Here is a 22,633-nt window from a genome sequence, read left to right on the forward strand (position 1 = left end):
TTTGACTGGAACAAACATGAAAGAACAGAAAAATAGAAATTGTTGGAATGCAAACTCATAGACTCGGGACCCTTCTCTCTCATTCATCTTCACTTGGAAGCTTATTAGAGCATTGGTCTCAGACAGGCAAACAGGTGATTAAATATGTTTTCTTACTGACCTGGGGACAAAGCCAGGGTACATAGCTATGCATCTTCCCTTCTTTTTTGATATGCCTCTCCCTGTGTGACTCTAACTTACTGTATTGTGAGTGATTTTTAAAAGGGTGTGTAGTCTCTTCATTTTTATCTTTTCCCTGACAATTTTGTTTTTCCCTTTAGGCAAGAGAAGGAAGTATTGTCTTTTAGCCTGAGCCAAACCTCTAGCCTTAGCTTTCTTGCCTTGAGTTACTAATTCTAAATGACTTCAGCTGCTCTTCTGGTCAATCTTGCCCTGGCCAGTCCGTACTAGAAAGCAGAATAAAGAAATTCTATGCATTCCTATCAGGGTGGCAGGTAGAAAAAATAAATTGTACAGATTCCTGTCATTTTGGGCTCCGTTTTCAGGAGACTACTTAAAAAACTGGCTAACTTGGTTTTTACTAGACTTGTAGAAGTTGTCCCAGTTTACGCAAATATGTGGGAATTAAAAGCCTGATGGAAAAGCAGTTTGTGTAAATTCATATTACCTACAGTATCATTACTGCCTACGCAAAACCTAAATGTTTGTCTTTTGAAATGTTTTGTTGCAGACAAAGCAAGAGCTGCAGTAGAAAGGTTTGATCTGGGATAGTGTGCACACTGAAATGTCATGCATTGTTCTGTCTTGACTATTTGCCCATAGGAAAGCTACGAAGTTCACTTACAGGATGCTTTTAAAAGATACACAGGAGGGAGATACCAGATTTCCTCGAATAGGGGCTCTGAGTCTGCCCAACTCTGTACACCTAATCCCTATCTATTAAGCTCCTTTAGAACCTCCACAGTGTCTAAGGTGTCTCTGAGGTTACTCTTTATTGAAGAACGTTAAAAAGAAAGAGCTATAGGGAAAAAAGTCATAAAATTAATTTGCAGTCCTAACTAGTCAGTAACCCTCATTTTCTGATATCCACTTACAAAAGATGGAGAGGGATTTTAGTTCCAAAGATCAAAGAAATTTATAGCCTGTATGGGCAATAAGCTGGAAGAGCATTACTAGCAGCATGGCACATTGTGTTGAATGCTGTTATGGAGTTTATTTTAATAGGATTTTGTGAAAAAGCTCTGCTCTGATAAGTGATGTATTAGAACGGTAAAGCTGGGAGTTTGCTCAGATTTGCTTTTCAGGCCGCATTTATCAATTCCACACTACCCAAGAACTCCACATCTTTGGTAACTTTTCATAGTAGATAGTAATTGCCATGTGTTAATAGCTTAAAAGTTTCATAACTCCAACTGTGACCTGAAGCACCAAAAAAGAAAAATAATCTAATATGTGAGTTTAATCTTGTCTTCACCAAAAGGGAAAAAATATCCTACCAAAAAAAAGAAAAAGTGAAGACATTATTCAGTGACGTAATCTGGAGCAACAGTGTCAGTCTTTCCCATTAATTTCCTTACACTGAGGATTTAAATCTAAAGTGTAATGCTATTAAAAACAATTAGTTGGGTTTTTTCTTTCTTTCTTTTATCTTGTTCTTTTTACGGATTTATTTCTTTGTTACCAGAGACACTTTAGTGGATATGCATATATAGACTTTATAAAATACCTAAGTGTTTCACTGTGGGAATACAGTTTAAGGTCACTTCTTTGATAGTGTAAATAATTGAAGAGTTTCAGGGTGTCTGTGAATTGGTCTGTAAAAATCCATTGTCTTGTAAGTGTAGTTATAGTGAGGATGTGTAAAAATAATATGAAGGCAGTAGAGATGGAAAAATACTGTCCGGTTTTGTCCTCTTCTGCACATATAAGCATCTAGTAAGAAAGAAAAGTGCTTTCAGAGTGGTTTTATCAAATGATATACCAGCATGCTATGAAAGAGTTACTGGATTTATATGTAGGATTATATTCAGAACTTCTAAACTTGCGTACGTCCCTAATTTGGCTGTTAATCATTTTATATTTGTCCTGATTTGTGCACATCATGCTTAGCAATCTTTGCTGTCATTCATTTATCATCCCAGATCACAAAAAGCTATGTGGTCAGTATGTGTAATTTGTACATATTTGTGTGTTTCTGAAAGAGAGGTAATTGCTAACCTTTAATTGCTGTTCTCTGAAAATATAAAGCAGCAGTAGGGTTCTTGCAATAAACCTCCCTGTTAAAAGCAGAACTTCCATAATTTTAAGTTCAGAGATGTTGGCAGTGATGTTTACTCTCTTGTGTATATGCAGAATGGTCTTGTGTTCTAACAGCCAGCCATCAGATAGGGAGTTGGATGCTATTGATTGGTGTACCACACCGAGAGTGTTTGCATTCACCTCCCCACATACTGTGTATATCTAGATGTACCATAAGCTTATCCTCAAAAGTTAATACAAAGTATTAATTAGTACCTTCCTGGAACAGTTAGCTGTGTATCACTTAGAACATCACAGTCCTTGGGGTTAAGCACCTAGAAATGGGCCTCTGCTTCTTAACTGCTGCCACAGACATTTCGATCTTTTCCTTTCTTTCATTGGGAATGCATGAGGGAGGTCAATTAAACTGACTAAAGTTGGTTTATTTAGTTTTTGACACTGATGGAAGAATTTGAGTACCTAAATTACTGATGAACTGAAGTGTAAAATAAACATAACAACACTGTTACGTTTTCATCTTCTTGGATATAATTTATAGTTTTGGTAAGGATATATCTTTCAGGAGTACTTCAGTCTATGTTTTTCTCAGACATTTAGGAGGAAGAAAGATTCAGAAGTAATTGTAGGAAAATTCCCATAGAAAGAGACTTTCATTCTGTATCTGTATGACTAAGGAATATTCATTTTACAATTTTGCTCAAAGATTCAGTGATTATTACATAGTAATTATACCAGTAGAAATTCACAGAATGCAAGTTAATATTTTAGTATTAACTAGAGAATGTAAATAAGAAAATATAGCTTCATTCACTAACAAAGTGTGCTAGTCAGTGTACTCATTTCCTGCTCTTTTGAGTCTTCTGCATATTTCAGGGGAAATGAATCACTGATTTATATACCTGATACGTTTCTCTTAAAGTATATTTTATTCTTTTAGCTTAGTTTGGAAACTTGCCATATTTTCAGACATAGTTTTAGCATTGTAGAAAATATGAGATCTTAGAGTTCAAACCTTAACTTTTTTTAACACGATTGTCTGTTGTACCAAGGGGATTAATGGTTTGACTTTAGATACCACATGAAAAATAGCTGGAAATAATATTTATACATACTTGGAAATTGTGTCAGGGTTACTTTGTGTAGAGAGATAGGTTGAGATTTTGTTTTATTTAGAGCTTTAAAAGAATGTATTTTCAAGGAAAGAAAACCTAGTGTTATTTGCGTTCTCCTTGCAAATGAATGGCAATTGTGGGATTACTTACATATATGAGCTAAAACTTGTGTGAAATACTTGCTTGATCAGGGCTTAAAAAGATAGGGTTTAGGTAAGAATCTATACACTTGCAGGGGAAATTTTACAACATAATAGGTACTAAGCCTTGTAACTTTGTCTCCCCAGCAGTCAGTATTCACAGCAAAACCACTCTCCATATAATGTACTTTTAAATATAATATGGCCTTAAATATAGCTGGTACTGCCACTCTAATGTTGTTATCTTTCTAAGCTTAATTTTTCACCTGCAGAGTAACACTGGATACAGCTCGCAACCTCAGATTTAGAAATACATGCTGTGCTGCAGTAGTACGCAGGAGGCTTGATTTTTACTTTACTGGAGTTTTCAGTGTCTTTTAAACTCTTGGAATACACGAAGAATGTTGGGGTTTTATTATTCTAATAGCTTTTTATGTGCTTTTTGTCTGTGTAATTTGTCTTGTTCGGACAGTATTTTATGTATGATGTCTGTCTTCTAAGTTTAAGGTTTCAAAGTACTAAGTTTTTAACCAAGAGCTGCAAATGCTGCCTCCCCAACTCAACTGATCATGCAATTTTCTGTAAATGTGTATTTGTCAGTCTGTCTGTTGCATTTACCTACAAGAGTCTAAGTTACGGTGTTTAAACACACACCACACAGTGGTAGAGCATGAGCTGGTCATTGATCCTCTCTTGCTTCCATTCTTTCCTCTCTTTTTTTGGCCTAATGTTGCCCCCATTTACGTCACCAGCAAGAGGACTTTGTCCCAAGAGAACCATCCACTTTAGAATGTCAGTGAAAGGCACACGGAATAAAGCAAGTGTGGAAAACCAGCATAGCTCGATGTGTGTCATTACCTCAGGGCTTAATCTTGGCTCAGGTTACACCTATACCATCACTAACAAGTAATGAGATCAAGGACCCATGCCCATTGAGGACAGTCTACTGCATTTATAGGAATATATTGCACAAAGGCAAAATATGTCTAAAATTGTGAAATATTATCCAAAGCCATGGTGGATATGAAAGAAGCTGTGTTAACAAACAGTTCACTTTTTAGTTTATCTGCCCCTGCTGTCATAAAAAAAGAGTCCCTTTTTACATCTATTCTAAGACCATGAAAAGCACTTTGTTGATAGAGGGGTTGTTCAGAAAATAACCACAACATGTTGGTGGCACCACAGCTGGATTAATTTTGTTTTATCCCTTCAGAGTCTCCATTGTTTTGCTAACACAGGTTTTACTCAGTACCCTATTGAGATTATGGCATTTGCATTCAGATATCAGTACTTGCCTTTTCCTCCTCTTTCATTCACTCGATCATTGGGGTTGTTCAGCCTGGAGAAGAGAAGGCTCAGGGGAGACCTTATTGTAGCCTTTCAGTACTTAAAGGGGGCAATCTTTTTAGCAGGGCGTCTGTAATAGGACACGGAGTAATGGTTTTAAACTAAAAGAGGGCAGATTCAGACTAGATATAAGGAAGAAATTTTTTACAATGAGGGTGGTGAAACACTGGCACGGGCTGCCCAGAGAGGTGGTAGAAGCCCCGTCGCTGGAAAGATACAAAGTCAGGTTGGACAGGGCTCTGAGCAACCTCATCCAGCTAAAGATGTCCTTGCTCACTGCAGGAGGGTTGGACTAGGTGACCTTTAAAGGTCCCTTCCAGCTGTCACGGGTTGAGTCTGGGCTGGCCACTAACAAATGACAGACACTCTCTATTGACCCCTCTCCCCTCCCAGAAGGGAAAAGCAGAGAGAATATGAGAGAGAGACTTTACGGTTTGGAAAAGAAAACTAAAACAGCTTTAATGAAACAATAACAATAGAAGAAAAGATAATAATAAGGAAATAATTAAATATATACAATATGTACAAATGTACACAAATAGATACAAAACCAATACCGAACCAAACTTTCCCACCCCGATGACAATACATCACCACCATGCTGCAGGGCTGGCATTGGGGCAGTCTCAGGCTGGACTCGGCAGCAGACAGGGACGGGATGCAGGAGCTGGAGTCAGGCACTGGATTCAGGGATGCACGGATCGGGATCGATGACAGAAGAACAGACAGAGTCCTCCTCAGATGTCGGCCATCAAAGAAGAGAGATTGACCCTCCTGATCTCTCAGCTTTATACTGAGTACGACATATATGGGATGGAATACTCGGTTGGTCAGTTTTGGGTCCCCTGTCTGGTTCGCTCCTCCCTGCAGGTGCGACCTTTTATGTGATTGTGACCTTTTTTACTTATGGCACCCCAATATGGAGTACAAGATTTAGCAGTGACCTTGGTCACTATAGGAGCAAGTATAAGCAAGGGCCTTTCTGCATACCATTCCTTGGTACGAACTATAAACATCAGGCCTTATCACTGCTAGAAGCAGTTGCTGTCTGGAAAAACATGCTGCTGTTTCAGAAAGTGCAGTTAATTAGAAGAGACTTAGCTGAAAAGTTAAAGCACTAAAACAGAATTAGTTCTAGTTTAGCCCAAACCAGGTCACCAACCCGTTCTATGATTCTATGATCAATCCTGTAATATCCTTCTATCCTGCTGTGTGAGACAGTGTTACCTTCTCACTCTGGTTTCAAGTAGGATCTCTTCAAAAGTGTCAAGGCAAGATATTGCTGACTGAATCAATTGCTGCACTGTCTGTCCATTTGATACTCCAATCAAAAAGATGGTTTACTCATCACTTTTTGGATATACTTTTAATTCTTACTTAAGATAAAAAATTTGTAAATCTGTTAACTCAACTGACAGATTTTGCTGTAGTTACTAAAGGGATACAAAGGGTTTTATTTGAGAATGGACATTCGTAGTAAGGTGGATCCAAGCAGCTGAAGGTAGTGTTTGGCTATAAGAATAGGTCAGCTACTAGACCTGGAAAATGCAAGATGTAACTCTTGGACGTTGATGGGAGAAAGTTATTTCTCCTTTAATACTGCACAGGGCTTGTAGAGCTAGTAACATTTTTCCTCCACACCGTTATGTGTTGGCCAAGGAATTCGAATGTGGCCACATTAAACATTATGGAGAGGGACTTAACTTGAAATTCTGTACTGCTGATAGGAATCCTGGGAGCAAGAGATTACATCTTGCCTCAACTCAGTATTTCGTATATAGAATTTATAGTTCCCTATGTTTTTTAGTAAATTAAATCAGGGAGTTGTTTGGTTTATTTACTCAGTGGTAAAGTAGCTTGCTCCCTTCTCTGTTTTTTATTGCTGTCATTTATTGTGGATGGTTCTCCAGTGCTAAATGAAGTGAAGGCATAATAACTCTTCAGAAAATCTAGTTTGTTTTCTCCTGCGTCTACTAAGCAAGACTGTCTAGAGCTGCTTTTGTTACTGCTGGTTATGCTTTTTTCTTTCTTCATTAAATAATTATTTATGTTCAAGTAGGCTTTTTGTTTTCTTTTCATACAGTGTAATTTCCTCTTTCTGCATAGAGAGGCCATTAAAAAGGTAATTGAAATTAAATGACGGGTGAACATGCAGAATACAGTGGATCAACAGCAGGTGATATTGAGCAGAGATGTACTGTAAGATATTTATGTGCTAAAGCAGGAACCAAAGTGTCACGTTCTCATGTAAGAATTTGTTGAAACAGAAAAAGGGGGGAGAGATCCTGGGTTATACACCGTAATGAGCAATTATTTGTAAGTTCGTTCCTGTTGACTGGAGAACGTTCTTCTATATGATTATTTACTACAGGATTGTCTTATCTGCAGTATTTGCTTAAGTTAACTGTTGTTGAATCAGCCTTGCTTGGTTGAAAACTGTCATGTCTTATAAAATGACGCTTGAATAACAGGATGGTAGGATATAGAACACAAGGTGTTTTGCTGGCAGCAGATATTCCTGACATTACTAAGTTTAGTCTGGATAGCACTTGATCCATGTTCCTGACAGGTCAGCTGACTGATGTTTGAAGTACCACTTAAAGCAAGCTAGAGACTTTTTCTGTGCATGAAAAAGTCAGATATGCCTTGTATTCACACTGCACTGAAAAGGAGATGATTAAGTAGAGCATAGTTTGGCCCACCACACTGCGGGGCTTTGAATCCAGAAAGCAGACCAGCACTCATTGTAATGATTTGCTTTTGTTTCTGTAATTGATTCTCCCTTCTCAAAAGTCTGGAAGAGACTGATGAATATTTAACAAGCTATTCATGAGTGTGAGGGAAAGCTGCCTTTTTGCTGCTGCCTCACCATTTGCTGAAGTGATAAGGGACTTTGCAGCAGTCATGGCTCATAAGTATATGTATTCAAGAGAAGTACAACCTAGAGGGGCTCTCCCCATGTGTGGAGGTTTGATCTCATGAAAGTTTCAGTTTGCAGACTGTCATAGCCAGAGCTGGCTGCAGCCGTCAAATGCAAGTCCTTCACTAGGAAAGAAGAAATGAACAGATGGCAGGTGCAGTAGTGAAGGGACAAACTGATGGCTCTGGCCAGTTATTACACACAGTGAAGCTTCATCTTTAATACTGTGCTTCCTCGGGGATCTCTATGTATAACACAGACCAATGCAATACGTACATACAGAGATACGTTTCATTAAGCCATGTCTTGCTTCATGAAGATATTGCATATCTCACAAAAATACAGTGTGTACTGATAGAAATAGCTTCCCGCACAAACAGTCCAAGTGAAAGAAGGAGTTATCACTGTTATTTTTTATTACAGTAGTCTTACAGATAAGCAAACTGTCTTCACAGTATAGTTGTAAACAGCAAAACTAAATTAGGCCTTGAAATTGAGAGACATTTCTGCAGTATCTTAAGACATAATCTATGAGACAATTGCACCTTAGTACCTTCATTCATCAGGAGTATTCAGCCTGGATCCAGCACCTGAAAGTCTTTGCCAACAGTGTTTCTCGGCTATGGTGAATAAAGTTTGATTAACTGTGCTCTGCCCTCAGACACTGATTATGGTGTTCATTATTAGCAGCATAAACAGAAAAGATGTTAAGGTCTTGAGAGTGAGTTTCTGAAATGGGTAGCTAAGTAAATGCTAGCACTGTTGTAAAGAAAGGGTAGCTGGCCATTTCTGTAAGGTAAGCACAGAGGCTGGATCTGTTGCTCAGTGCATACACAAGCAGTGCTTCAGACAGTTTCTCCTTAGAGCCCTTGATCCCAATGATTTATCTATGTAACTATTTGTCTATCCATCTGTACTTCTCATCAGGAGTAAGCTTGTTGTTCTTCCTCCTGAAGGTAAGAAATTATATGCTATTATCGTAGTGAAAGGCTTCAGTGTCGTAAGATAGAGAAAATCAAACAGAAATTTACTGAGATTTCAACGCAGAGAGAAGCTGTGTCTCTTTATGAGTTACATTGATCACTTCACATACAAGAATCTGTTGGATTACGTTTGCAGAAGTGTTTAACACCCTGTATATACTGATTATCCATCAGGAAACTGTAGCAAAGCATTCAAACTTACAGCCTAACAAACATATTAATGTCTAAGAGTAGACAGAAACAAGGAACTTTTTTTAAATACCTGTGGAAACAAATATTAGCATTGCTCTGTAAATCAGACATGACGCTGTATGTGCCAAGAGCCTTTAAATGAGAAAGTAAATTTGTTATCTCAGTTCTGACACTTTCTAAGATGCATAACCTCACTATTCTTTTGATATGAGGTTTTCATATGGACTATTGAAAATAGAGGTAAACTTATAGGTGAGATAGTGAAGGAATGGTTATAATCACCAAAAAGAAGCTAAGAGAAAATCAGTTATACAGACTCACCTTTTCTGTTGCTGAAAACATGAAGACCAGTACTCCATGTTGAATCTCAGTAAATAGGAGAAAAGCAGGCTCATGTGTACACACTTGCAGTGTATCAAGTGAAAGATAGAGTCCATTTGTGGCTCTGTGCCTTGTAGCATAGAAGAATAAAAATGGATGAAAGTCATTGTTTTACTGTAAATAGTACACAATAAAAGGATGTAGAGGATAAAACTGAAAACTTAGAGCAGCTGGTTGATTTTCTGGCACCCTACAATATTTGCATACCATGAAATAATATATGACATGATGTAACTAACCAAAACTAACCGACAAGGTGAAAAAATTATTAAAATGTATGTAACATTAGAGTTGAAACCTGTGTAATTCTTTTACAGTAGTTTGCATGGTGTATGTTAATTATTTAGCACAATAAGTTCCCTGAAATGTGTCTAAAAGAAATACTTCAAAAGAGAGATGCCAAAGGCAAAGAAAGGAGGAACAAAGGCAGACACTTTCAAGAAAGAAAAAGTATATTAAAATGTATGTTAAATTATACACTTTACATATAAGGAAGCAGTGGTATAGCTGAAGTAGCATTAAATTTTAAACAATTTCAAATCTAACAGTAAGCATTTTTTAACAATACTGCAACTTTAACGGTATAGGCTGTGCTTTTTAAATGTTATCCAGCAATCGCTTCAAAATATATTCTTGCAAAATATGTTCTAAGCATATTTTTGACTGAAAAAAGTAAAAGCAGGCTCTGTGTTTTTCCCAAAGTGTGTTTGAAAAAACACATAATCCACATTTTAACCTTTCTGCAGAGATCCAGGAGACACAACTGCAAAATTGATACATACAATATCTTGTTCCATATACACGGTTGTTCACACTGCTGAACCGGGTGCTTTGAAATACATCATTATACTGGTACTTATATTGTTTCTCAGCCTGATATCTTACTTGTTTTACACATGCTTTTTCGGTGTCATCCTGAATGACTTCTGACTCCCAAAAGTAGGATCTCTAATACCCCTCTTCAAGTAAATGAATGCTCTACTTCCTTGGAGAGCAGTAACAAAAAGACAATATATGCTTTCCTTCGGATTTTTAATAACTCAATTCTGTAGTGCCTGGCTTCATTTTCTTTCATTATGGTATTCATCAGAGCTGTGTGAAACTGCTCAAAATGTTTCTTTGAAGTTTTTCCCCACAAAACTGTTTGCTATTTCATGCAATTTTGCTTCCCTGAGATCCATTTTTTCATAAGATTTGACAAAATTGCCTTCTTATTTTTTACATCAAAAAATACAAAAATGGCAAAATCAAATTCTTTACCTTGGTTTGAAATGAACAGGTGGTGGTGTAATTCTACTGGAAAGGGACCATTCTGCTGGTAACATACCAATGTAAATATTAAAAAAAACCCATGACACTTAATAATGTGGTGTTCCTTTGTCTTCCCACACATCCTTTAAAATAGTAAATATTTTTGTCTCTTTAGGGAAATGGGATGTTTTAATATGCGTTGAATCACTACATAGTCACACTTTTTGCTCAGTTTCAGAATATCTAGTTCCACATATTTTATATAGGATACTAAATTGTAATACAGTCTGGTCATATTTCAAGTCAAAGAAGGCATGTGGTTTACTTCCTACTTAAATGCCTTTCCAAGAAATCATGCTATTAAACATGCATGCATCACTCATTGCCAAGGAGCTCTGCAGTATTTATTTTCTCTGACTCCTTTGCTCAGCTCTGTGTTATTCTCTCCTGGTTTCCTCTTAATTATTTTTTTTTCTATTCTGTTAGTGAGGCAAGTCTTGTCACCATACCTGAAAAACTGTTTCTCTTCTGATGGTTCTCACTGTCTGTTACGTGTCTTAATATTCCTCTTAACATGTCTTAATATTCCTCTTCTAAGCTTAGATGTTTCCTCTCACTGATACAAAACATTAGTCAAATGTGTATGTAGGATGAATCCCAGGTCTAAAGTGACCACTTCAAGTATTTCATTTATCACATGCTAAAACCAGTTTTGAACAGAAACAGATGGGAGATGGAATTAGGTCCAAGAGAATGGAGTGATCAATTAAGCTAACTTGATTATAAAGCTGAGCAAACTCAGAGTTCAAACATTAAATCTAAAGTTATGAATAAACTTTCATTGTGGAAGAGGGGCAGAGGAGTCTGGAAACGGGCAGTCTTTAATCTGACACTCTAAATCAGCACTATACATTATGAGTAATTCTTAACAGGCACTTATCCTGTGATAATTTTTAACATTATGATCTTACATGCTGGATTTTAGGAATATGCTTCTCTGTCAACTGTTTAATTAACACACTGCCAGATATCAGGATATCATTTCCTTTCAAGTTAAGTATATTAACAAATGTAACGTTAAATGACTCCTGATATCAGAGATTTTAACGGAAATATTGCAAGTTCATGTGGTTTCAGTCTACCACAGATCTGTAGGATGTGTGTTTTGAATTTGCTTACAGGGATTTAAAATGGAAAATGACAAGGATGATGTGTACTCTTTTAGCAGTAGACGCTTCTGAAGACACAACATTTGCTGCAGATATATAGTTAATTTACAAATTATTTTGAGTCAGGTCTCCTACTGAGATAGATGGATACAGTTCTTTTGCATCAACAGATCCATCAATCAGAAGCTGAAAGATGATGTGGCTTATGGCTCTTTTTGTATGTATAAGGTTTCTGAAAATGTGCTTTTTTTAAGAGGAACCATTTTATAGGAATCGTATTCATCCCTATTCTGAAAACATAAGGAAAAAATGCTTTGAGTAGATTAAGAGCTAGATTTGACCTTTTCCTGTCCTTTAACCATATTGGAGTTTTCCAGTATCACCATATAGCTCTTGATTCCCTTCACTTCCAAGTTCTGCAGAGGGATTGTGAACTGCTGGTAAGCCACAGAAGCTGCTCTAACAGTAAGTTTGAGAGATGTTTATTCATCCCTGCTGTATGTTAACATAAGTTGCCTTCTTTTTAAAAAGTGTTTTGGTAGGGAGCAGAGAGTGAGGCTATTTATTTGCCATTTTTTTTACTGTGCATTAGGTCAAATAGATCCTTCTGGTCTTAACTGAATGTCTGTACCTGGAGCAGGTTGAGAGAACAGGGTAGGGCATGCAGTAAGACTGGGGACTTCGAGGTACTGCTTTGATAAGAACAGAAAGCAGACACACAAGTTAATGAGAAGAAGAAAAGATGCTTTACTGAAGGGGCTGGACAAGGTTTGTTTGTAATGCAGAAAGACAGTAAAAAGCTCCTAAATAAAGAGCAAGACTGAAAGAAAAGATCTACCCTGTTGTGACATTGAGAGAAAGGCAAGTTTTGTGTACAAGTCCTTTTAACTTTCTTTTGCTTTTAAAATTTAAGTCATAATAGAGCAGTCTGTTATGGTTGAGAGTGTTAAAGCCCAGCTCTTGCTTTATTCCTGCTATTCTGACTCTGTTTTGAAGGTTTCAAGGAATCACAGACTGGTTGAGGTTTAGAAGGGACTCCTAGAAGTCATCTAGTCCAAACCCCTGCTCAGAGCAGGGTCAGCTTGAGCAGGTTGCCAGGGCCACATCCAGTTTAGTTTTTAACAGCTGCAAAAATGGAGACTCCACAACCTTTCTGGGCCAGCTATTCTGGGGTTTGACCACCCTCGCAGTGAAAAAGGGGGACAGAGGTTGTGTGTTTAAATGCAATTTCCTATATTTCAGTTTGTGTCTATTTTCTCTTGTCCTTCCCCTGGATATCCCTGAGAAAAGCCTGGCTCTTTCTTCTCCCCAAGCCTTCTCTTCTCCAGGCTGAAAAACCATTTCTCTCAACCTCTCCTTGTATGCCAGGTGCTCTAGTCTCGTAATCATCTTTGTGGTCCTTTCCTGGACTTGCTCCCTGTTTCTCTTGAACTGTGGAGTCAAGGACAAACACAGAGCTCCAGGTGTGTTTCACCAGGGATGAGTAGAGGGGAAGGATCACTTCTCTTAACCTGCTGCAGTCCTAATGGAGTCCAGTATTCTATCAAACTTCTTTGTTGCAAGGGCACGTTTCTGGCTCATGTTCAATTTAATGTTCACCAGGACCCAGAGGACCTCGTCTGCAAAGCTACTTTCCAACCAGTCAGCCCTCAATGTGTGCTCGAGCTCCCCAAGGGTAAGACTTTGCTGAACTTCCTGAGATTCTTCGTAGCCCATTTCTCCACATGACCCTCTGGTGTATCAGCCACTCCTCACAGTTTTGTATCACGGCCAAACTTCCTGAGGGTGCACTCTGTCCTGTCATCTATGTCATTAGTGAAGATTTTTGAACATCATTGGACCCGATATTGACCTCTTGGGTACTCTACTAGTGACTGGCATCCAGGAGTACTTTATGCTGCTTATCACAAGCCTTTAACCTCAGCAGTTCAGCCAGTTTTTAGTACACCTCACTGTCTACTTATCCAGCCTGTACTTCATCAGTCTGTCAATGAGAATGTTATGGGAGACGGTGTTGAAAACCTTCCTGAAGTCAAGATGAACAATGTCTACTGCTCTCCCCTTGTCTGTACGTAGGAAATAGGCTGTGTAATAAAGGTTACTTTGCCCAGAAATCTCAAGTGCCTTCTGTGACCTAGGAAGAAAACTATCTCTAATCGTGAGTATCAAATTGGAATTATTCATGAGTCATTCCTTTCCCCCGTGGATGAATTTCATCTGGCTAATGAAAGTGGTGTTATGTTTGTTTGTTTATTGAAATTGGTTCTTTTTCCCTGTGCAATATTGGTATTTTAAACCAAGGTCTGACACTTAAATATCTGGCTTAAGCCAGATGTTTTAAATGTTTTTACAGTGTAACCACTGTATATACTATCTATGTGCAAACTTGAGGCATTTTAAAGAAAATTTGAAAAAAAATGTTGAGAACTGCATGCAGTTCATAACAATTTAAGTAGAAGTTCTACGCACTAAATAAAGATGAAAGGCCAGATAAAGTCAAATGGCTGCTTTCTATACTGTAAAAGCACTTATATGTACCATACTTGTGTCTGCACTTCTCTTTTTCTTTTTTTCACCCATCTATATTTTTTATTCAGTTGCACATGAGTACAGTGTGATTGTAGCAGTGTTTTTCTGTTTCATTTAATCCTGAACACTTGCATACTACATGACCAGTAAGAACAAGTTTTCTGCTCCATAGTTACAATATATCCTAGCCTTAAATTTTGTATCTTGCTGGGGATACCATTACTGTGTTTTCTGGTGCACAAACTGCGCGTTTGTCTTTCGGAAAAGGATGCCTAAAACTAAGGGTGTTTTAAATAGTGAATCTACACACCATCAGCGGCTTTCCTGCTGATACCACTGTGTTGCTGGCAGTATCAGAGGCAGCAGTCATGAAAACAGCAGGAGCAATGGCACCAGCAGGTGTGTGATTAACACGGTGCTGCATTTTTACACAAGAGCAAGTGGTAAATTTATAGGCTTATGAAGCCTTATCTGTTTGCAGCCTGGCTCCAAAGTAGGGTGAGAATTGAATTGTCGTTTTCCCCCCAAAAGTGCTACTTAAAATTGTAAGTGCAATGGTAGTAACCAAAGGGGAAGAAGTACAATGTACAGGCATGAAGAATTTGCAGAAGGCACTGGAAGTCAGTTTGTGCTGTGAAGCTGGAAGGCTGTCTTTAACCGTGCAGTATATGTGACAAGCCCTTTTAATAAACAACCACTTTAGTTGAATGACTTATTGAGTCCCTTCATAATTTTCTTTCATGGTAACTTGCTAGTAGAGTTTTGTTTTCAGCTGAACCAGAAGGATTTTGCAGCCTTCAGACATGACATAAAAATGAAAGTAATGCCAGATACATCCTTTTATAACACCAGGGAAAATAAATTTCATAAGTAACCAAAACTGAAAAGAACTTTTGTCAGGCATTTTGTAAATATTGTCTCTCTCAATCATATCCCAGGCTCTGCTGCACCAAACCTAAGTTTCCTTCAGTTGAAAATTGGGCTTCGGGTGTTTTACCCTTAGCCTCCTAGAACAATCAGTGTGGCATTACAAAATATATACCTTAAACTGTGCTGAGACCAAACCCCACATATTCAGTTTGTATTTAGCTTTTAGGTGTACAAACACAGATTTAATGTGTTCAGCACTCTTTGTATTTTGTAAAATATAGTTGAGGTTATTGATGACTATTTTAATGTTGCTTAATGCATTATTAAAAGAAAAATTTTAAATAACATTTTACATCATATTTAGTATTGTTTAATGCAAAGTCAGATACTTGCCTGAGGTTTACTTACAGGTTTAATTTGGATATATGTGCTCACAAGCCAAAACATTGTGCTATGTGTTTCCCAGCTTCTTATTTTCAATGCTTTCTTTTAAGCTGAAAAGTAAAACAATTTAAAATTAATTCTATATCTTTAAGCAGTATTGAGGCAGTAGAAAATGCACATCAGAATGAGTCTGGTTTTAACTTGTAGAACATCAATAGGTATTAAGGAGCTATGGTATTACATTTAAAAGTAAAATATACCAGTCAATTCTATCTGAGTATTATTAAACTGCTAATTTAACATTTTAGCTAAAAATACTTTTATTGATAAATATACTTATAACTTACATTTTGGCAGATGCCTGCAATTTTCTTTCGTTGGTGCTCCTGAGGAAAAAAGGATTTTGTAATCAGTCTGTGTCTTTGCCTGTCAGCCTAAGAGTAGTTTTTTGTCCAGTTGCAAACGAAGTTAGTACGGGAGTAAAGTCTGAAAGAGAGGAAGTCTCACAAGTTTATGAAACCTGAATGTGTGTTGAGTGTAGATTCTGGAAAGGTCTTTATTGTTGCAAGCCTGAAGATTCTCAAACATTCATTGCCTGAGGACTTGCAGGCCAAACCCTTAAATGGACACCAATGCACTGTGTTCAGGAGATCTCAGTAAATGCTGGGCATGGGGTGGAATTTTTAAAAGACTTTTACCTTTAAGAAATAGCACATTGAATTGTCAGGGCTACCAAGTAGCTAGAAAAAGGTATGAAGAGGCAAGTGGAGGAAACGATGTGGATTGATTTGATTGGTTGTTTTTTGTAGGAGGCAAGGAGAAGTAATATGCCCTTACACTGTAAGAGGAAAGATGGAGTCCTCTCAGGCTGGGCAAGATATTTGCATCAAAGAACATAAGGAGATGTGTTACTGAGGCTGATAAAAGGAGTGGATAAGAAGCATGTCTCTGCTTTGTGATCTGTGATGAAAGAGGACAAGGACAGAAGAATATCAGGGTAAAAAGCCTGTGAGATTCTCTTGATAATATGTGAGATGGAAGGGAAAATGATGTTAGGTATTGTGAGGGTGCCAAAGGTGATTAATAGAATTGGGGCAGTTGGCACTGAATTGATCTGGTGTGAAAAATTAGAATACAGTTTTTGAAATAGAGTCCATTTTGCTTGTTGAATTGAGAAGATTTACCATTGATTCCCTTTATGGCATACTAGACAACAAATATGTTTATATTAGGTTGTAAGAATTTAAGGTTAGAAAGACAATACCAAACCCAGTAATCCTAATTTGACTTTCATTAGGAAGGCACATTAGGGAAAAAAAAGCATTTTTATAAAGAACATAATGTCTCTACTTCAGAGTACTATTGAAATTTTTCACCAATAAAATATTGGATGGCTTAGCATTTAAAATCAAAACTATGTTAAGCTTTTAGACTATGCTTGCCTTTAGGGCCTTTGATACTTATTTAAGCCTAAAATTACCCATGATTGACACAAACTTGGCATGCAATCGTTCTGTAGTTCCAAATTACAGATACTGGAAATAGGGCTGTTTACACAGAGGAAGTGAATTGCCTGTAATTTTGCAATTTCCTGCTCGAATATTAGGAGTTTTGTCACAGATTGTGTCCTATATCTGGGCCTCGGCAGGTAGGAGTGTGAGGTTGAAATAACTCTGGTTGCTAGGAGCTGCTGTTTTAAAACTGGATGAAAGGACTTTTATGCTATCATCACAACCCAATTAAGCTTTTTAGTACTTCTGAGAAATCATCTTTGGTGGCTTTGTAAATCAAGTAAATCTTTGGCCCTTAGACAAGCACTACTTTTGATTGCAAAATCACTGGGATTAAACGTTGCTTTTACTTGTGAGATACAGACATACATGCACACATATGTATTTTTTGTATCTACTTGCCATAGCTTTTCCTTAAATACTCTATGTCTCTATGAACATGAAAAAAAAAAAAGAATGAAAAAGGAAAATAATGGAAATGGCGTTTTGGTGTTACTTGGAGTTTGCAGATCTAGAGGGAACTACTGGAGCACTGCACAGCTCACACAGGTACCTGACACTATATTACATAGGGCCTCCAAGCCAAATAGCTGAGGATGAGCAAGCACCTATTGGACTTAATACAAGTCCTCTAGCAATGTACACAAGTTAACTTGCAGCATTGTTCCCTTCCTGCTGACCCATCCCCAATTGTTGTTGTTCCTGATGAAATAGTTCTTGTATTAGAATTTGTGGATGCTCTAAGTCTAAGGGCGGTTAGAAAACAGGAACAAAGTGCTAAAGCTTTGTTTGGGCTGTCACTGTTTCATGCTTTGTTTCGTTTTTAGTGATTCTGTATTTCTTTGGATGTTTTTAATGTCCTGCAGGTGAACAACAGACAAAATTCTTGCCTAGCAGTCTGTTGTTTCAATAGAAAGTGCATTAACGAGGATCCATTCCTAAGTGCTTTTTTAATTCTGTAAGCATTTAATGAACATTTTATATAGCACTTGAAAACAGACTCATAAGACCTGTGTTTACATTAACTGTTTGTATTCTTAGTATGCCTGTGCCACTGCCTTATGTGCTTGCCTTATTTTTGTGTAATACCTCATTACTTGACTTTCTATTTCGATTTTTTGTAAAGCAACCTTGTTAAAGCTTTTGGAAGTTTTAGTTGAGTAAATTTCTCTTTTGTTTCCACAATTGTTATTTTATTTGATGCCATTGGACTTAATTTGTGGTGATTTTCTTTCATAGATAGTGTTTCATTACACCATATCTCATTCAAAACTTTCTAAGCAATTTCAACTTCTGTTTATTTATTAAAATACAGCCAAGAAAAATAAGTGAGGTTTGAGAATAGCAATATTTTCTGAGTTCCATTTCATCTACCACTCTAATTCATGTGGGTGTGTCCAAGTCATCTTGAACTAGACTAGCTATCTGCTGTAACTAGCACTTTTCCCTCTTTGTGGATTGTTTTTCAGCATAGCCTTTCCCACTGTAATTGTCTGTATAGCTTCTTGCTCTTCTCACCTGACTGCGTTTCCTAAAGAAGGGCTGCATGTCTGTATGATACTGTCCCTTTGCCTTTTGACCACAGTTATAGAAAAACTAGGGGGGAAAAAAAAATCTCACCCCTTCGACACGAGGGAGAAAGGGAGAAGTTACATTTTCTGCCTCATAAAATAATGTGACCCTTCAGCTGAAGTAGACATTTTTCTCTTATGGGAAATAGCACTTAAGCATGATTTCCTCTGAAAAAGGAGCAATGTTCCATTGGCACCACCAGCAAATCTCCTCAGTTCATACCAAAAAAAATGAGCAAACTATGTCTTCCAAAACAACCAAAAAAACCCATAAAAAACCCTGAAACTTTTCTGTGTAAGCCTGGGAACTAAAAGTCTAGGTTAGCTCCTGAGACATGCCACTAATGATTTTCTGCCTTTAGTTATACTTAGATGTAATCTCAGAGTCTTCAATGGGATTACAAACCGAAATTACAGCTGTCTGCGAAACTGAAGCATAGATGAGCATGAGAATTAAAAGCAAAGCCTAACTAGCATTTGCTTTTTCATGGATGGGTTGGTTATAGATGTGAAAACAGCATTAAAAAGGCTTTTCTAAGCCCCTGGGGGTTATGTCAAAATGTGAAGACTTGGGGCTATTTTTTTAAGAGTTATTTTTAACCTGTCTCAGTTCACAATCTGTTTTGCAACACATTAACATGAGATTTTTCTGTGAGCAACTGAGGAAGAGACATGTTGTAGTATGGGGTAGAAATGAATGGTGAGAGTAAGAGCCATGGCTGTGTGTTGGTGTCACTTGGCAAGCTCAGTAACTGTCATCTAAGAAGAGCCTTTGTACCTCACTAGGTCGCTTGGGAGATAAAATCTGGGTCTTAAAGGTTTATTTGCTGCAAATAAGATGGTGACATGAGAGAGCTGGCTTCACTGACTTCACTGTGCTATCAAATGTGATTCCACATTCTGAAGCAACAAGTACAATTACCTTAAAGAAATGCTAATATATTTACACATAGATTTAATTGCAGGAGAAGGAAAGGAAATCTGTACAGGCAAAAAAATAATTAAAGGTAATTCAGTCAGGTAATCCTGTATACAGGGGATACATTTTATAGGTAAATAAATAATTTTACTGATAATTTTACATTTATCTGTGGGGTTTTTTTCAGATAGTAAACTGCTGTTTTGTGAGATTGTTTTACAGGGGGTTTACAATGATTCAAAAGATTTCTCTCATCCTCTCTTTTAATTAAGGAAAAGAAAGCCTGTTTTGGTTCTCTGCTGTAATAAAATCAGGGGAAAACCTTTAAGGGGGAGGGAAGACTGCTGTTAATGCAGGTTTTTGCTTACAGATTTAACTGACTGTATAATGGAAGAAGAGAATGCTTATTCCTTCTTGTGAAAAACATCTCGCTGTCTCTTTTTGTCAATCAGCAAATATGAACTAAAGTATGAACTCCATCTGAGAATATTTTTTATGATTTTCTGGTATCTAAAGAAAAGCATAATATTACTATGCTAGTAATTTGCGAACCACCTGTGTACTATATGATTTTGAGTAGTAAACAAATAAATATTTCAGGAGGTTTTTGTGAAATCCAAAAATCACGAATTTCAAAGAATTATTTGAGGTTCAGTTTCTGCTTTTTAAGAGGCATTTTCAGGCAAGCACTGCTGGGAAAAAATTATCATGTTATTGGCATTAAATAATTTTTCCCATTTACTTTTCATGTTCAATTTCAGCTGGCAACACAAAAGCCAATTAAAGTAGTCATAGTTTATTGCTGCAGATTTTACTTTAAGTAACTAGAGAGAGATGTAAATTATTACAGTAGTAGCGTGTGTCAGGAACTATTGAATTCCAGATGAAAAATATTTCCCTATTATGTGTGGTTTTATCTTGACATTTCTTTTCCAGAAATCATACCCTTTTTATTTATGGACATGGGATACTTAGGTTTTGTTTATTGATTTTAAGAGATCCCAGCAGTATTAAAATAATCTTCATTTTCCCACATAGTTTTATTCAGGACGAATGACCTCCTAATGATATATTTCAACATGGAGGGAATATATCAGATTTGTCATGGTTTAAAAAACAATTTATATTTCTTTATGGTTCATTATGTAGACCTACTGGGAAGAAAATAGTTTTACCATTACTAGCAGGTAGATGTTTTCTGTCATTATGTAGGGAGGGACATAGCCATTCTCCCAATGCGGTTAACATATGCATGTACTCTTTTATTGAGTTAAAAATATAGGGCTGAATTGTAAGCTCAGCTCTCATTGCCATCAGTGACTAACTTGTTTTTAATGGCACTTGAAAAAAGACAGCAACTTGGGTCCTATGTGTTTCCATATGTAGGAATTTGATGAAATGTTTGTGGACCTACCTGTGTCTTAGTCAAACAGTCGTTCATGATGTTGGCCTAGAATCATACTAGTGAATTAAAGAAGTCCAGTCATACAGAATCTGGTTTGCATTTCCTTCTACCAGGAAGAGAGAATAAATTCCTCTCTCATTCTGTACCTTGGATAAAAGCCTTCCAACAGCTGCTTAGATCTTCTAGTGAAGCATAGTCTGGTGGTGACTATTCCTGTGTGTTTCTGTTGTACTCCCCTTTCCCCGTATTCTTTTTGTACAATTGTTTATAAAAGAAGAAATGTAGATGCTGGATAATTGTAAGTAATTTGGCTAAAATAATAAATAATTATTTCTCCCTAATTCGTAAGTTCCTTGACATCACATCCCACTTAAATATAGCTCAATTTTTTAGCAGAAGTAAGGAATTAATGAAGGATGTAATCTAAATTTCTGTGTGGATGAGATCTTGCTACCACCTCAGTCTGATTTTTCTTTAGAGCTACTTTTGTGTTGCAGTGAACTTCCCCCTAGAGCAAATGAACCAAGGCTGGCTTTTGGTTTGTTTTTTTTTTTTTTTTCTGGTTTGTAAAAATCTCAGTCAGGGAATTCTATCACATTTTTGGAGACAGAGTCATTTAGTTTGAGTTTATAAAAGGTGAAGAGTGAAACCCAGACTCTGATAGAGTGTAATGAAAATTCATGGATGATTTCATGGATCAAACTACATTTTCAGTAGTAAAACTGCTAGAAATGGATTATATTAATAAAGGAATATAACATTTATGAATACTTTATTCACGAATGAAATATCTTTGTTTCTAGCATTTGAAGTTCATTTTCTCATGCTGAAAAGAAACTGCAGTTTTAAATACATGGCATCATCTAGTTAAATGCGGCCATATTATAATTCCTTCCTTCACGGAAACAAAAGTGTTGACATAATAGTTGGGCAAGTCACGTCAAGTTGGGTTTTCCATTCTGCTGTATCTTTTTACCTGTTTTCAACTGGACACTCTAGCAAATGATTTTACTGTAGGAAATCGTGACTTGCTGTCATCCTCTTCCTTGGCCAGGTCTCCAAGATCCAGGACAGACTGCAATATTTTGTGTATATTCACAGATTCTCTGTGATCCATGTAGTTTTGAATAAGTCCCAGTTTACAGAGCTGTCATTCCAGGTTTCTGGTTGGTGGGTTGGAGAAAGAAATGTTTGTCCCAGATTTAATGGAATGAAATCTCTAAATTTGTTTTAGCATTTTGTATTTCATAGGTAGGTGTTGGCAATAGCAAAAAATCTGGTGTTTCCATAAACAAACTTGGTTTGAACTTAAGCCAGAGACTTACTGCAAAGTGAGAAAACATTGCAAGGAATCTTTCTCAACTGAACACGATTGTACTTTGAATATTGCATGAACTCCTGAAAAGTTAGAGGTGCTAAATCATACTTTCCTTCTACCAATCCTACCAGGTTTGTGGAGCGAACCTTGTGAAAAGGACATTGCGTTCAGAGCCCTCTAATGGCTAAATGCAAGAAGGTAGCAAGTATTTCAACAGTGTTTGTCTGTACACTCTGCCCACAGAGTGACAGTTCATTTTAAATTCAGTGGGTTATCAGGCAGTAAAAAGTCTTACGTAGTATCTTATCAAAAAACTGTACAACAGACGATGCGCAGAAAGCAGTTTTTAACTGTGATTCAACATTGTTTAAG

General features: G+C 37.1%; 1 protein-coding gene across 3 annotated transcripts in view; it reads left to right on the plus strand.

The window, feature by feature from the left end:
• Positions 1-22,633, plus strand: part of CLSTN2 (calsyntenin 2) — a 224,559-nt gene that overhangs the window by 89,878 nt on the left and 112,048 nt on the right. Inside the window, exon 3 of one of the 3 annotated variants that reach the window (XM_086467855.1) lies at positions 5,155-5,167. The exons of the other annotated variants lie outside the window; for them this stretch is intronic. The gene's annotated coding sequence lies outside the window, so the exon portion shown is untranslated. The remainder of the gene's footprint in view (positions 1-5,154; positions 5,168-22,633) is intronic. 3 annotated transcript variants of the gene reach the window in all.

The sequence above is a fragment of the Leptosomus discolor genome, chromosome 7 (assembly GCF_034619465.1).
Source record: "Leptosomus discolor isolate bLepDis1 chromosome 7, bLepDis1.hap2, whole genome shotgun sequence".
In the NCBI taxonomy this organism is placed as follows: domain Eukaryota; kingdom Metazoa; phylum Chordata; class Aves; order Leptosomiformes; family Leptosomidae; genus Leptosomus; species Leptosomus discolor.